General features: G+C 47.1%; 1 protein-coding gene across 2 annotated transcripts in view; it reads right to left on the reverse strand.

Annotated features, from left to right (window-relative positions):
- Spats2 (spermatogenesis associated serine rich 2) overlaps positions 1-15,679 on the reverse strand; it is a 74,891-nt gene extending 59,212 nt beyond the window's left edge. Inside the window, exon 1 of one of the 2 annotated variants that reach the window (XM_052161347.1) lies at positions 15,527-15,679. The gene's annotated coding sequence lies outside the window, so the exon portion shown is untranslated. Of the gene's footprint in view, positions 1-15,007; positions 15,135-15,526 lie in introns of those variants that run through there. The other variant, XM_052161346.1, reaches the window with a different exon arrangement.
- Between the last annotated feature and the right edge of the window lie 1,013 nt (positions 15,680-16,692).

The following is a 16,692-nucleotide window of genomic DNA, read 5'->3' on the forward strand; positions in this document are numbered from 1 at the left end:
CAAATGTATTACATGCTTAGGAACGAGGGTACTAGCTCTCAGACACCTCCCTGCTCTGGGTGGCAGTCAGAGTGCTGGGGTTAGAGGCGAGTGCCGCCCCCAGGCGGGTACTGGACTCTTCAACAACTTTCTGTTTAAAGACAGGCTCTCATATATCCTAAAAGAGCCTTGAACTCAATACCCATCAGAGAATGACCTCAGCACCAGCCTCTACCCTGGAAAGCCCAGACAGGGGCGCCCAACTCCAGATTTACGCACTCTTGTGGGTCAAATCCACGGGCTTTAGAAAGCTGTGTAAGCATCTACATTCCTAACCTTGACACAGCTTGTTGTGCGTTTTGTTTTTTGTTTCATGTGTATGGGTGATTTGTTGGCTCGCGTGTCATGTGTCCATGCAGTGCTCCTAGTGCCCACAAAAGGCAGAGGCATGCACTGGATCTGTGGCGGTTTGGATGAGAATGACCCGGCTTATAGATTCAAATGGTTGGCCCCTAGTTGGTAGAACTATTTGCAGAAGGATTAGGAGGCGAGGCTCTGTTGGAGGAGGTGTGGTGTTTGTGGTGGGCTCTGAGGTTTCAAAACCTCACACCAGGCCCAGTCTCTCCCTTCCTTGTGCCTGTGGATCAGGTGTGAGCTCTCAGCTACTGCTCCAGTGCCAATGCTGCCTGGCTGCAGCCATGCTTCCTGCCATGACAGACATGGACTGACCCTCTTGAAACTGTAAGCAAGCCCCAGTCAAATGCTTTCTTTTACAAGTTGCCTTGACCATGGTGTCTCTACACATAGTAGAACAGTAACTAAGACAGGATCCCCTGAAGTTGGAGCTATGACTGGGCTATCCCAAGTGGACAAGTGATCTGAACCACTGTTCTCTGGAAGAACAGTCAGTGCCATTAACTGCTGAGCCACCTCTTCAGCCCCACTGAAACAACTTTTGATGTAAAATCTCCATTTGAGATTTCGGTAGCCTGCAGGATGTATAAATTCAAACTGGAAACCAGTTCCTATTCCCCCAAAGGGTTTCCTCTCTGGCTCCACCAGGCCTCGGCTGAGACACCAGTCACCCTGCTCTGTACAGTTCTGGACGGTGTGGTCACTGCTGGTTTATCTTGTTTCCTTCCTTTTTCTGGACTCAGGATCTCGCTATGGAGTCTACACTGGCCTGGAACTCACAATGTTACTGCCTCAGCCTGCTGCACACACTAGGACTACAGGCTTGCACCGGCATGCCTGGCTTCATTCACACTTTTATGCTTTCTCAGCTGTCTCAGCCGTCCTGGCTCTACTTTCTGGCAGTACAGACAGAAGGGCATCTCATTGCAGATGTTGAAAGAAATAACAAGTCGAAGGTACTCAGCAGAGAAATGGGGCTACAGGGGTGGTGCCACCCGGGACCCCAGCTCTGGGGAAAGGAGGTGGGAGCAGTGTCTCAAGCCTGAGCCCAGCCTGAGCCACAGAGCAAGAAGCAGACCAGCCAGCGCAAGGCTGTCCAGCAAGACGCTGCCTCAAAAGAACAAAACAAAAATCAGGGGTTGGGTGTGAGATGGCTTAAGGGGATGGCACTTGCTACCAAGCCCTGAAAACCTAAGTTTCATCCCTGGACCCCACAAGGCAGAAAGTGGCACAAGTCTCGAAAGGTGACCTCTGGGCTGGAGAGATGGCTCAGTGGTTAAGAGCACTGACTGATCTTCCAAAGGTCCTACGTTCAAATCCCAGAAACCACATGGTGGCTCACAACCATCTGTAATGGGTTCTGATGCCCTCTTCTGGTGTGTCTGAAGACAGCAACAATGTACTCACATATATAGAATAAATAAATCTTTTTTTAAAAAAAGACAAAAGAAAGTTGACCTCACATGCATGATAGATGGATACAGATATAGATAGATACACAATAAATAAAAGAAATAGATAATTTTACAAGGAAATATACGACCTGTAATAAAATAAATAAATACAAATACCTAGATAGATAAAAATAAAACTCATTCAACCCAATAGTATTGCAGACACAAGTCACAGAAATGGGTACAGAGACTTGGTGACAGACAAGAGAGCTCAGGACAAAGTTGGGTATCATAGGGAGAGAGGGCATCAAACAGCGTCTGAATAACCCCTAGTCACTGAATACACAGGAAACCACTTATTCCAGGAAAATATTCAGGTTTAGATTTGTGTTCAGTTTTCTGTACACTGTGCTTAAGACAAGTATCCCACTCCAAATCGCAGCATAACGAAATGAGCAGTCTGCCCACAGCCCTGTCAGAAAATAGTCATCGAGTCAAGGTGGCACAGTGATGCACTCACTCCCCTGATCTCACGACTCAGCAGGCTGAGGCAGGAGGATTAGGTTTGAGGCTACACTGGACTACACAGTAAGACCTTGCTGAACAAACAAACAAAAGATCCTCCTCACAGGGTAAAAGTCTAAGTTAATGCTAACTTTGATCTCCTGTCTTCTGTCTCCTCCGACCAGCTCAGAAGGCCTCATTATGGCAGCATAAAGGTGATGGTAATCCGGGGCTGGCCGCCCAGCTCAGCTCAGCGGGGACATGCTCGCCTCCCTCCCACCTTCCCCAGCTTCAGGGAAGAGCGGGATTCTCCAACTACTTCCCAAAGGCATTCTGTGTCATTTACAAGCAACTGTCTCAGAACAGGAAGAAATGAAGGCAAAGCTGTCTAAACATCAGCTATCACCAGATCCGATGATGACTAGATGATCTCCTGAGATTCTCGGGGAGTTAAACACTTAGAGCCTTGTGCTGCAAGCTCACTGTTTCTGTTCAATTTATTCAAAGCACCTTTAATGTTTACTCTTCCTTTGCAAGTGGCTCTGTAACTGATAGCTGTGAGGTCCATCCCTTGTCCCCACCAGACTTCAGTGAAGGACAAGCGACCAAGCAGTGAGACTGGCTGCTCTACGCCAGTGCCTGCCTTCAGGAATCTGCAGAGCAGCCACAGCTGCTGGCTGCCTCAACAGGCACTGTCTCAGCCACAAGAGCTTCTAGCAGCTCGTGTTGGACATCTGCTTGCCTCACGGGTCTCAGTTGATCTAAATGACCCTGCGGCTATTTTCACCCACTAGAAAAGAGGCAGAAGGCCTGGGACTGGTGCAAACACAGCTTTTCATTTGTGACAGCTCATGACTGGTGGAATGAGGGACTGCATCTCGACTGGTACAGAGTTCTTCATCTACATGAAGGTCTACCATAATAGATGCAAGCACCCTTGCCCCGCCCCCACATACCTTTTCTGGCTCTACAGGTAACTTTTTCCACCAGTTTCCTGTGCTGCCCCCTACTGTTATGTTACATTTGGCCCTATGAAAGGCTTCTCTCCGCTGCTGATGACACACACCTATGATCACAGCACTCTAAAGGCTGAGGCAGGAGGACTGACCCAAAAGCTGGAAAATAGAGACAGCATCAACAGGAAGAAGTGCTAATGAACCTATACCCACTGAATTGAAAGATGGAACACAGGCTGCCGGATGATCACCTGAAGAGATGTCAGTCAGCATGGACACATGCCTTCAAGCGGGGACAGAACCGGTAGAGCAAGAATCACCAAGGACTCAAGGTAACGGCGCCTGGGTAATTTACTCTTCCAGACAGCTTGCCTCTGAATACTCTGCCTGTGGCTGGTGACTCAAAGGTGAAATCTATGAAAAGGGAGGCTATCACAGGAGAGATGGAGGCAGAGGTAGAGGAAGATGTGGCTACGGCAGAGGAAGAGGAACTCCTAATTGATAATGTCTCTAAAGATTACTGTATCAAAATGATAAGCAATTTGGTTTTTTAAACAGTTTTTTATTAATTAATTATGCTTTATGTTTATGTGATTGTGGGTTCATATACCCAACATGCATGCAAGATCCTGTAGAACAGAAGAGGACAGTAGATCCCCTGGAACTGGAATTACAGATGGAGTCAAGAACAGTCAATGCTTTTAATCCCAAAGCTATCAATCCAGCCCCAACGTGGCTTTTCTGTTGTTTTTGTTATGTGAATTCATGTCTGTGTATCTACCATGTGTGTATGACGCCCACAGAGGCCAGAAGGCATAGATCCTCTGGAGCTGGAGTTGCAGGCAACTGAGCCACTCCACATGGTGCTAGGAGCCAACCTGTGCTTAACTGCTGAGCGTCTCTCTAGCCCCTGATTTGATATATTTCTTGTACAGGTTCTTTCTGTCAGTTTTTATAAACATAAACATGGAGGGGAGAAAAAAAACTCAAGTGGAGTCTTACTACTCCTTTTTGGTTGTTAGTACCGGAGAGAGAACCCAGACCCTCAAACACACTAGGCAAGTGCTCTACCTCTGAGCTACGTCTACATTACTACCCTTCTTGTCCAAACACAAAATAAAATAGTTTTTTTAGACTGGGTCTCACACGGCTCAAGCTGGCCTTACATTCATTACGTGGCCAACGCTGGCCTTGAACATCCTCCACCAGTACCCTGAGTTCTGGGACAAAAGACACCGCAGCGCCCAGCCCTGTCTAGCCTACTTTTGTCTTCTGTCACCAGCTGAGCAGGTGAGCTCAGAACAGGAAGAAAGGACAGCAGGAGCAGCCCAAGTGGCAGCAGGCTGAGGGCAGTGACAGTGGCAGAGGCGGAAGCAGTGACAAATGAGCGCAGGCCGAGGGGACATCAAGGGACAAAGGAAGAGAGAAACTACAGGACCCGGTCAATGCAAGACTTCCAATGAGACGCCAACGCTAAAGAGCCAAGGAGTTCAGATACCCTAGGTGAGAGGACTGTAACACTGACCACTGTCAGGAGCTGAGGATCGTGATATCCTGGACCCAAGGGCCCTAAGGCTGTCACTTAGGGCCAAGGATTGGCACCTGAGGCTTATCCAAGAGCCATCTGTTGCTCCTTGCTGAGGTGGGCTGCCCCACACTGCTGCTGGAAGCTGAGGCTTGTGATTAGCTGCCACCCAATGGTGGTTAAAGCCCAAAGCAACACGCCTCACCTAGCCAGCCTAAAACTGTATTGTGGGGTCTTCTAAAGCTTAGAGCAAAAGACCCCAGTTTCAGGGCTTAGAGCTACGAATCTCTGGATTCACCAGATCAGCCACTAAACTGGCACATAGAGGCTCAAGGACTGTCAGCACAGAAAGAGCTTTCCTTTGCCTACCCACAATCCTAGCTGGGTAGATCATTAGGACCCTAGACAGCTGACTGGTAACAATGGCACTATGGATGAGTTAGACACTGAGGAATCAGGGCATTAATTAAAAGCAAGATACCAACACTGTCAGTTAAAACTTTACTGATGGTTGTAGCCTCATCTCCTAAGGTGCAAACAGTAAGCAAGATTGTCTGCAATGGAGGTCAGACAGCAGATATAATGATCACTGTGGTATCAGCTACTATTTATTGAGTGCAAACCGCATACATTAACAGAGGTAAGTGTTCCTAGCCACTGAGGTTCAACAGTCATAGGGAATCTGAAACAGGGGGATTACGAGTCTAAAGTTAGCACCAGGCCAGCCTTGGTTACATAGAGACCCTGTCTCAAAATTAATTGATGGATTTAATTAATTCTAAAAAATGGACAAAAGACTTCAAAGTCATTCCTCTAGAGGGGATAACAAAAAGGCAAGCAACACATGTTAAAATACTCAACTATGGGCTGAAAAATTAGATGTCTGAGTGCTGAAGAGTACTTACTGCTCTTCCAGAGGCCCCTGGTTCAATTCCCAGCACCCACATCGCAACCCATAACTGTGGGTAATTCCTGTTCTACGGGACATGGTACCCTCTTCTGTTCTCCACAGACTGCTGCACATGAGGCACATAAACACTCATATACATAACTAGGGCTGGAAGTAGAGTTTAGTAGAGTCCTTGGCTAACATACATGCAGCTGTGAGTTCGATCCCAAATGTGACATAAACTGGATGTAGCACACATCTATAGTCCCAGCACTTGGTTGGAGTCAGGAGGATCAGAAACTCAGTCATCTCCAACTGGATCCCAAACTAAAATAACTGAACCCAGCCAGAGCTACATGAGACCCCGTCTCAAAAATAAAACAACCCCCCCCCCCAAACCCACATAACAACTTCACACCTAAGATGTCTATAGTAACAAGCAAATATTGGGAGAGACAGAGAGCTAGGAAGGATCTGGAAAAATCCAGACCTGCATGTATGCCATCGCAACGTGAAGTGCTGCCTCTCTGGGAACCAGCATGGTTACCCCCCAAACCTCAGTACAAAAGTCCTACTCAACCCATCAGTTCCATTCCAAAGCAGATCCAAAAGGACTGAGAGCAGGCCCTCAGATGACACAAACCGTGAGTGCTCACAGCACCACCGTAAGGCACCTCTCACTAGCCAGGGCAGGCCTGAGAACTCACAGAGATCAATCGGTCTGTCTCCCCCTCAGCATGTTGGGATTAAATGAACCACCATGCCTGGGCACAGCAGCACTTGTCATAAGAGCCAAAGGTAGAAATGACCAACTGTCAAAAGGGATAAACAAAATGTGCCCTCCATATTTTAAAAACTAGGATTTAGCCACAAAACCAGGTACGATTCTGCGAGAAATATTGTGAACGGTATCATCAGTAGTACTGGCTTGGTTATAACATCATTCAATAGATCTTCATTTTGGGTTTCAAACTGGTTGGTTACCTTCAGCAAAGGCAGGAGGACCAGAAGTTTGAATGCAGTCTTCGTTACATACGGAAGTTTTGTCTCAGGAGAAGGAAAAAGGGACATATAATGACACTTCCGTATGAGAATGCCATGGTGAAACCCATTCCGCTGTACACTTCCTTCAAAAATTACAAAAATTGCCAGGGGGTGGTGGCGCACACCTTTAATCCCAGCACTCTGGGAGGCAGAGGCAGGAGGATTTCTGAGTTGGAGGCCAGCCTGGTCAACAGAGTGAGTTCCAGGACAGCCAGGGCTACACAGAGAAACCCTGTCTCAAAAAAAAAAAAAAAAAAAAAAAAAAAAAAAAAAACAAATCCAAAAAGCAAACAAACAAAAAATTACAAAAATTATTAATTTTTAAAAGTCAGGTAGGATTGTAATCCTGAGACTCAGAAGTTAAAGCGCACTGGCTGCTCTTGCAGAGGGCCCAGGTTCAGTTCCCACCACTCACAAGGCAGCTCACAACCTTCTCTAACTCTAATGCCAGGAGTTCTAATATCCTCTTCTGGCATCCAAGGACACCAGACATGCACAGTGTGTACAGACTGCATGCAGACAAAACATAAAACAAGAGAAAAACTCAAGCCTTGTTAGCTCAAGGCTAGCCTGATCTACAAAGTGAGCCAGGGCTATGGGAAGATCCTGTCTCAAAAAAAACAAAACACAAAAAACAAAAAAACTAAACAAAACATTTCAGTTGTTAAGAAATTAAAGATAAAAACGGTTAATAACATACGTTAGCTATTTCACAGTGGCCAACAGAATATATAAGAATTCTATGTTAGCAGTTTCAGTGTCCAATCAAAACTGTAGTGGCTGTAGAGATGGCCCTGCAGCTAAGAGCACGTGCTGATCTTTCAGAGAAGCTGGGTTAGGTCCCCAGCACCCATGTGGAGCCCACAGGTTAGGTCCCCAGCACCCACGTGATGGCCCACAAGCATCTGCAGCTCCAGTTCCAGGGGCGACACCCTCTTCTGTCCTTCAAGAGCAGTGCACACTCGTGTATTCGACGGTACACATATACACCTATACACATGAAATGAAAAGGAAATGTTCAGGGCTGGAGGGCTGGCTTGGCAGTTAGGAGTTCTTGTTGCTCTTGTAAGGGACCTGGACTCAACTCAGCTCCTACAGAAGCAAGTGGAGCTCTGTGAGTTCACAGCCTCATAAGCAAGTTCCACGCCAACAAGGACTAATAGTGAGATCCTGTTACAAAATTAAACTTAATTAATTAAAATATAAATATAACAGAGCCCTTCTCACTGAGACCCTTCCATAGAGGGCTTGCTCAGAATGTGTAGGGGCTTACAAAGCACCTTAGTAGACAGGTATAACCAAACAGAGCAAGCAGGAAAGCCTCCTGAGCCACACACCAATGCGTACTTAGAGTCTGACTAACAGTAGGCCAGCAAGAACCAGCTGTGTGCTAACCACAGTGACAAGCTATAATCACAGACCAAGTGGCTAATTCAAGGAGAAACAGTGCTCTAGGGTTAAGAGTAGGCTTAAAACAGCAGCAAGCCAATTACTACTGAATAGAACCATGCAGTCAACATAGAAGACAAGGCAGGTTTTACAAACACATGTTTTTACTACTACCCACACCAAAGGAACTGATATCAGCAGTGTTTTCAAGCTTAAAATATTCTTTCATACACATACACACACACACACACACACACACCACTTAACTACATTATATAGTGGTCTTACCCTAAATCTCCTCCTCAGTCCCAACACTCTTTAGCCTAACTAAAGAATGCACACACATATATACACTCCACTGTCAATAATCATGTCATTCTTCTGGTTGAATAATGTTTTTTAAAACCCCATATTACCAACAATCCAATGTTAACTTAGGGGCTGGGTCAGTAAAAAGGCCTCCTGCAACTGGCGAAAATGCCAACACTTCTAATCTACTTGTACCTAACCACAAATTCGTCACAGGACACTGGCTACTAAGCTAAGCTACATCTTCACTCTGAGAATGCTGTAAAGGTTTGGGGCTTCCACAGAATGTGAACAGCTTCAAAACCCACTCGACTAGCCACCGAGCTGCAGGTCAACACCGGACAGTAACTGCTGGCCTCTGGCGCAGCCTCACTGTTGAGCAAACTCAGAACAAAGGGTTCTAAAGCTCAAATGTGTAAGGGCTGAGGATCAACTCGGCTACCCAGCAGTTGACCTGAGCGTCACAGCCCCTCCACAGCTAAGTGCGGCCTCACTAAGTGTCCACAGAGCTCCAGGCACACAGCGTGTGAATCCAGCCACTCCGAGACCCAGTACTGACAGGCAAGACGGATGCATAATGAACCTCCTTGGAACACTTAGAAAAAGTAAAACGGGAGGGGAGACCAACCTCAGGGACAGTTTGCTATAGCTATTTCAACCTTTATATCTGGTATTATGTGACAACTCAGACCCGTGAAAAGAAAGAAATGGAATCAAATGACTTCAACTTAACTTTCTGTTCTTTTCAAGCATTCCAGTGAGCTATCACAAATATTTGAAGTAGCTAGGTGTGGCAGCATACGTCAGTAATCTCAGAATACTGAGGCAGAGGATTGTCTAGACTGGCTCAAGTTTCCAGGCCGGTCTTGATTACATAGGGAATTTGAGACCAGACCAGCCTAAACGGTAAGACCCTGTCTAAAAACAAAAACTAAACAAACAACAACAATAAAAATCGAGTGTATGTCTGGCAGTTAGATCATTTTCAGTGAATGAACTAAATATAAAAGATCAACAGTAACCAGCAATTGATACAGGCAAACCCTCTGTAAGTGAAGAAAAGGGCATACCCAGGCAAGTGTACTGAAGATGTTCTACGCTGCTGACATTTTTATAGCTACAACACTCTGAGGACAGCACTCATACTTGCATATGTGGATGAAGAGATCTATATGGGACAAATGGTTCCTTCTCCGTTAGAAAAACTGACCAAAACATTTCCTTTGCACTCATTTCTGTTGCAGGTCCTTCCTGCAGTACAGACAGTGAGCAAGTGGTGCCTTACACAGGTTGAGTGTGACCTGCAGCCAAGCAGGTAATAAAATTACCACTTTAAAGTAGCTAAACTTTCTCAAAACATTAGATGTGGAGAGCCAGGCATGTGGAACATATCTGGAGGGGAAAGGTAAAAGGGCTATCTTGAAATCAAGGCCAACCTAGAAGCCTGACATGGGGACACACCCCTTTAATCCCAGACAGGCAGACCTGAGTTTGAGGTCAGCCTGGTCTACCTACATATTGAGTTCCAGGCCAGCCAGGGCTCCACGGAGACCCTGTTTAAGAACAGACCAAAGGAACACAAAGCCAACCTGGACTACATATTAAATTCCATTTTACTTTGGGCTACAGAGAGAGCTTGTCTCAAAAACAAACAAGCCAGGCATAGTGGCACATGACTGCATCCCAGCACTTGCATAGTAGAGGCAGGAGGATAGGGAATGCAAAATCATCTAAGGCGTACATAAGTCTGAGGCCTGTCTGGTCTACATGACAACCTGATCTCAAAGGAAAACCACATTGCTGGGTCACACAGTAGGCAGTAGGTCTTCACTGTTACAGTTGTATTTTGTGAGACGGTCCGGAGTGATAGCCCAGGCTGCCCTTGAACTAGAGGCAGGCCTCATGATTCAGTCCCTGGAGTTTTCAATTGCAGGCCCAAGCCACCACACCTGCCTGATGCAGCAATATCACTGAGAACTGGAAGGACTCTAGGTATTATTCATAATAGCCCAAAGGCACCAAGGAACCTAGATGTCCGCTGAGGATGGAGAAACAAATTAACAGGGTTACAGGATGCTCTGGTGAGCACCTGGGCTCAGCTACTCAGAGGATGAGGCAAGAGGCTTATTGGAACCCAGGAATTCAATGGCTTAGTGTATATGGCCCTAAATTCAACCCCCATTGCACACAAGCATGTACACACACACAGAAAGACAGACAGAGACAGAGACAAAGAGACAGAGACAGTTAGAGAAAAATACAGGACCCCCTAATCTACAGAATACACAAAATACGTCCATTCACTGGGGCAGGAGGGAAACAGTAGAATCACGAATGACAGAGGCTCAGCAGAGACAGAAAGTGAGGAGTTGCTGTTTAGTACGCAGTGGCCCGTTTCCATTTTGGAAGAAAAAAGTTCAGATAGATGATGGTGTTCAGCCATGAGAGTATCTACTAATGCGGTCTGTACATTTAAAATGGTCGAGATGTCCTCTAATCCAATTCTGTTTTAATAAATTAGTAAAAGTTTGTATGGTTTATTTGCTTGTTTGTTTGTTTGAGACAGAGTTTCCCTGCATAGACCTGACTGAGCTGGATTTATATTTTACCACATAAACAAAGAAAGAAAGAAAGAATAGTTAACCCTTTGTGGCAAAAATGTATTTAAAAAAATGGTAAGGTGACTGAGCAGGCATGCTGCTGTCTAGAGCCCAGATTTACCCAGAGTCAGGCTCCTGTGGAGTGGACCAGCATCCTCCTAGAGTAGGAAGCTGAGTCCTACTCTACAGGAGGTCTTTTGATCGAGTGATGAGGGGGCTCTACCTTCCCTGAGACAGCCTTTCCTACCAGTCTCCTGTGAAGGCAGCAAGACTGATCTAAGCAGCTGTACTTCTAAGAGAGAAGTAGCGTCCTCCAAAAGAATGGTGTCTTTGTCTATCCAGCTTTAATACACTGGTTCTACAGTGGGAAACTACAGGTAGCAATTAAAAAAAAATAGTACATAGAAATGTCTTCCCAAGCCAATGTTGAGTGACTGTTCAGCACCTGGAACACATAAAACCTCAACAAAAGAAAATGCCCTCCCCTCCCCTTCTGTTGTTCACTAGCATCTGTAGCCCGCAGCCTCTAAGGATCATGCTGGTGTTTTGGCCAGTAACCTACAGCTCCTCCCTCAGGCCCCAGCTGTTTCTCTGTTCTATCCATTCTGGGTTTCCTGTCTATATTTAGATATAATACCAGTATCAACTGTGGGATCAACAGGTGCTTGGAGAGCCCTTGAGCACTGAGCAGTTTTCAATTGTTTTCCCAAGTTAATTGGTCCTGGCTCTGCAACTGGCTGCCTTGAGCCCTCTAAGTATGAGTGCCATGAGCTGCTCACTCATCAACTAAAGAGAAAAAGTGTGCTCACAGGACAAATCTCAGTGAGATGTTTTAGCACTGTTGCCAGAACCCTAGAAGCCTTCACAACCACAGGAGTGGCAAACTTTTCAAAGATTCTACAGATGGAATTACTCTACAAACCAATACAAGCTAAAGCACTGCTTGTTGTCAAGACAGACGTGCACATACCTGTAACAGCAACATCTGGAAGGCTAAGACAAAAAGACTAAGGAGAGACTAGGCTATATTACAAGACCATCTTCAGGACAGAGGAGGGGAGGGGAGACAAGAAGGAAAAAATACTGTTGTTATAGCGACTCAAGTTTCAACCGGTTCATACTGCTTTACAGCAGTATGGCTTGGCAGTTAGTTCTTCCAGAGGAGTTTGGTTCCCACATCAGGAAGCTTGTGGCAGCCTGTAACTCCAGCTCCAGCATACACACTGCGTACACACACAGATATGGACACAGACACACTGTTTTGAAAAGGTGGATACGCCAGTTCATTCCTGCAACACCAACAGTTGGGAGGATGAGGTGGGAGAACCTGAGCTATAGATGAAACCTCTAAGACCTGTGTCAGAATAAGAGAGGACGGCAGAGTTTGAGGCCAGCCTTGCCTAACAGAGCTCCTAGTCAGCCAGGGCTATAATGAGACTGCCTCAAAAGAAAAGGGGGAAACACAAGAGAAGAGGGTCACGTGTCTCAGCCAGGTGGCAGAGTGCATGAAGCCCTAGGTACCATGCACATGAACGGGACATGCTGTGTGTCTGCAATCCCCATAATCCTGGTCCACAGGAGGTGGGAGCGGGAGGACTCAATAATTAAAGAAGTTGTGCAAACAGAGAGAGGTCTGGATCCTGCACCCCTACTCACTCATTCTGTGACCGTAGCAAATTATTTAATCTCTAATTTTATTTATTTCAGGTTTTTTTTTTTGGTTGTTTTTAGTTTTTCTAAACAAGATTTCTCTATGTAGCCCTGGCTATCCTGAAAAGTCACTCTGTAAATCAGGCTGGCCTCAAACTCAAAGATCTGCTTGTCTCTACCTCCCGAGTGCTGGGATTAAAGAGGTATGCCATGCTGCCTGGATTTTTTTTTAATCTCTAAATTTATAAAGAGAATTATATTAAATGTGATGATTAATTAACTGAGATTATACATGAAAAAAGCAATCTTAGTACTTGCCTAGCCCACTAAAAGGTCAAGAGCCACACTTCACCAGTGACACTGTACTCTCTCCTGGCTTTGATATGAAGTCAGAGGTGAGATGGAGTTAAGCACTATACTGCTCTTGCAGAGGATCAGAATTCGATTCCCAGTATCCACCTCAGGAGGCTCAAAACTGACTCATCTCCAGTTCCAGGGAATCCTGCCCCTCTCCTGGTCTCTGGGGGTGCTGCACTCGAATGCACAAATACGCTGATACACACATCATTTAAAAAATACAAATTTTAAAAATTTTTTTTTCATTTATTTTTACTGTTTTGTTTTTCAAGATAGGATTTCTCTGCATGGCCCTAGCTCTCCTGGAAATCACTCTGTAAGCCAGGCTAGCCTCGAACTCACAGAGATCTGCCTGCTTCTGCCTCCCGAGTGCTGGGATTAAAGGCATGCATGCACCGACACCATCAGGCTATAAGTAAGAATTTTCAAAGGTATATTTTAGATCATGATTTTTGGATATTTATGATATTGATAAGGCAGCCTAATGCTGCCTGCTATCAGAAACATAGCTGAAAAGTATAAACCAATGACTGCCCAGAAATTTTAGTTTAGATGAGTCAGCAAAACGTCAGGTCTCACAAATGAAAAGCTTAACACACACATCTATGAATACATAATGATAATTATAGCTTCAGAATCAGTGATCTTCTAGTCAGTGCTGTATCAAATTTGGCCTGGAAATCAACGTTACCAAGAAAATACAAGTCCATGGTAGCGGCTCACACCTGTAATCCCAGCAGCTGGGAGTCTGAGGCAAAAGAACTTCCCCACTTCAAGGCCAACTGGGGTAACACAATAGGTCATGAGCCAGCCTAGGTTACAAATAAAGACTAAGACCCTCCCCCACATAAGGGGAGGGGTCTGAGGGGGGTGGGATACAAAGTCCATAACCTTTAAAAAGTCCAATACTTTTTCACAGTGTTCCCAAACCATCTTAACTCAAATGCAAGACTATTGAGGCAGCTTGATCATCAGGGCTCAGCTTCCCGGAACAGTTTCTAAAAACAAAAACCCCAACCCTCTTCCCCAAGCACAAAACCAGAATTAGATGGCTTATGAACACTTTTCAGCTGGAACATTTCTCAGTGGGAAATGAAAATCCTAACAAAGAACAGACAACTTAATTTTTTTTTAAATCCCAGTTATTCATTACTTTTCTGTCCAAACACCTTGAACTCCGCAGTATCGCTGACCTCGCTCATGGTAAAGTACTGCTGGTAATGTGCTCTCTCCTGCTTCAATAAATACGGAGAAATTCTGTACAGTAAGTAGTCTGGTGAACTGGTCGGAAATAAATATTACAGTTTTTGCCTTACAACAAAATGAACTATAAATAATAATAACAAAATTACTGGGAGACTGGCTTGCATGCCTTAGCAAGGGGCCAAGATTAACACTCTCTAAAAAAAAAAAAAATCCAATCATCTTGGATGAATTAGGAGACGAAGACCCTCTGGGGCACCTATCCTAGGCTCTGCTTTAATTCAAGACCAAACTCTTATTTCTTTGCCTCTCTTTGCCTTTTCTAGTCCGTTTTCCCCTCAAATCCCGAAATCGTCCTCTACCCTTTAAGTCCCATGATGGCACTTGCGTCCTAAGCACCGCTGACACCATGCAGAAGACTTTACACATGCCCATCTCGCCGTACTTCACATTTCAAACGACCCATTCTTTCATTCTTTTCCATCCCGCATGTAGTTTCTTAAAGCTAGGACCGCACACACGCTCTCGCCAGAGTCCCCCTCGCTCCATTGTTTCTCCGGCCTATCCTCTGGAAACTCCCCAACTCGGACCCGTGTGCTTCGCTCGTCCCTTTAACCCCAGAAACCCGCGGCCCTCTCACCACTGCGGGTCCCAAAGGGCTCCCGGTCCCCCTCCTCTCGGTACCCCAACCCCCAACAACTGCCCCTTCCCTCTTTTCCCTTCCTCGAGCCCTCCCTCCACCTCCGGCCCCTCTCGCCCCCGCCACCCACTTCACCCAACACCCCCAGCCTCACCTAGCCCGGGCTCCCTGCAGCCGCCGCGTCCCCCAGTTCCGGGCTCTGCGTTCCGGACGCTCCCGGGTCTGGGATGAGGAAAGAAGAGCCTCCGCCTCCCCCTCGCCCTCGTCCTCAGGAGCCGCCGCCGTCGCTGCCGCGCTCCTCCCCCAGCTCGCCCAAGGCCCGACGCCGCCCCGCCCCCACCGCCGCCTTCCCCGCTTCCCTCGTCCGCCGGGCGGCGGGCAGAGACTCGCTGGCGCGGCTGCGGCCGAAGTGCCCGCGGATCCACAGCGACCCTCGCCCGCCCGCACTCGCGCTGCTCGCCCCCTCGCCCCGCCTCGGAGCCCGCGCGTGCGCGCGCGCGCGTGCGCCCCCGCCAGCCGGAGCGCAGGGCGCGTGCTCGCGGCGGCGCGACCCCGATGCGCCGCACGCGGGAGACCCGAGCCGAGGGGCCGCGCGGCCGGGTTACCGCTCTTCTCGGGCGCTGTCCCTTCGCGCCGGGTTCGCGCGCCTGAGTTGCGGGAGACGGGGAATTACCGAAGGGTTGAAGGAGCGGGTCAGGGGCCAAACGGGAAGGAACGGCGAGATGAGCGGAGCGTGTACTCGCGTCCGCGTGCGGGAAAGGCGACCTAAAGCGTCCGGACTAGGAGTGGGCGCCTGCCGTGCCCCTAAGTGAAGAGCCGAGCGGGAACTGACGGAAAGAGCCGAAACTCTCCGGAGGTGGCCGAAGATTCCCAATGGGAACCTAGAGCTTTTTCCTCCTGGACTGCAGGCAAGTCCGTCCTCTCTAGCCGGGAACAATTCAGCCGCTCACTCCCTTTAACTTTACCCGCTTCCGGACCCACCTTCTGCTGCTAAAGGTTATTTCAGAGCCACCGGGCCACCCAGCCTGGTGGGAGAGGTTCAGGAGAGAGGACGTGCGGGCGAACGACCTCACACTTTCTGCATCCCTCTACGTGGCAGTGATTAGGAACGCCTGTTGTCGAATCTTCCTGTTAAATACCCATCTTCGTATCAGTACTCGAAAGCTCCAGCCTATCCAGGGCCAGATCATCTCTAGTATTGATGTGTCTTTTGAGTTAGTGCCTTACGGGTTGTCTGGTCGAGAGAGAGAGGTTAGGAAGGGCACGTCTGACCCACATTCAAGCCAAGGAACTTACATGAGAAAACCTGTTTTGGCGATTATTTTTAAAATCTGAATAGTGAACTTTGTGGAAGACAATCATGCCACAGTATCAAAAGTTTGGAAACGCCTGGTAGAGGCTGAGATTTCGACCACTGAAAATATTAATTACCATCTACTCGTCTTCTCATTCACTTCCTTTGAAGCCAAGTCAAGGGGCTTTGTACAGGCAGAACTACCTCAAGTGCGTGCTTTTAGATGCACGCTACAGGCAGAGCAGTTTATTTATACGGTTTTTACCACTCCAGTCTGAGATGATACCGTTGACTGTGGTACAGTGTGTGTCTGCAAAGTCCTATGTCTTCATCGGATGTTTGTTCTTTTTGCTTTGCACTGTTTTTTTATTTTTGTTTATTGTGACAAGATCGGGCTATGTAGCTCTCTGCTGACTTCCAACTCTGGCTCCTCCTGCCTCAGCCTCCTGCTCAGTAGGGAATTGAAGGCTTATTTATACCATGCTGGATGGGCACTGCAGCCCTTCACCCCCAGACCTTAAACATGCTCAGCGCATTTTCATGCA

This window comes from Apodemus sylvaticus, chromosome 17 (assembly GCF_947179515.1).
Source record: "Apodemus sylvaticus chromosome 17, mApoSyl1.1, whole genome shotgun sequence".
Lineage (NCBI taxonomy): Eukaryota > Metazoa > Chordata > Mammalia > Rodentia > Muridae > Apodemus > Apodemus sylvaticus.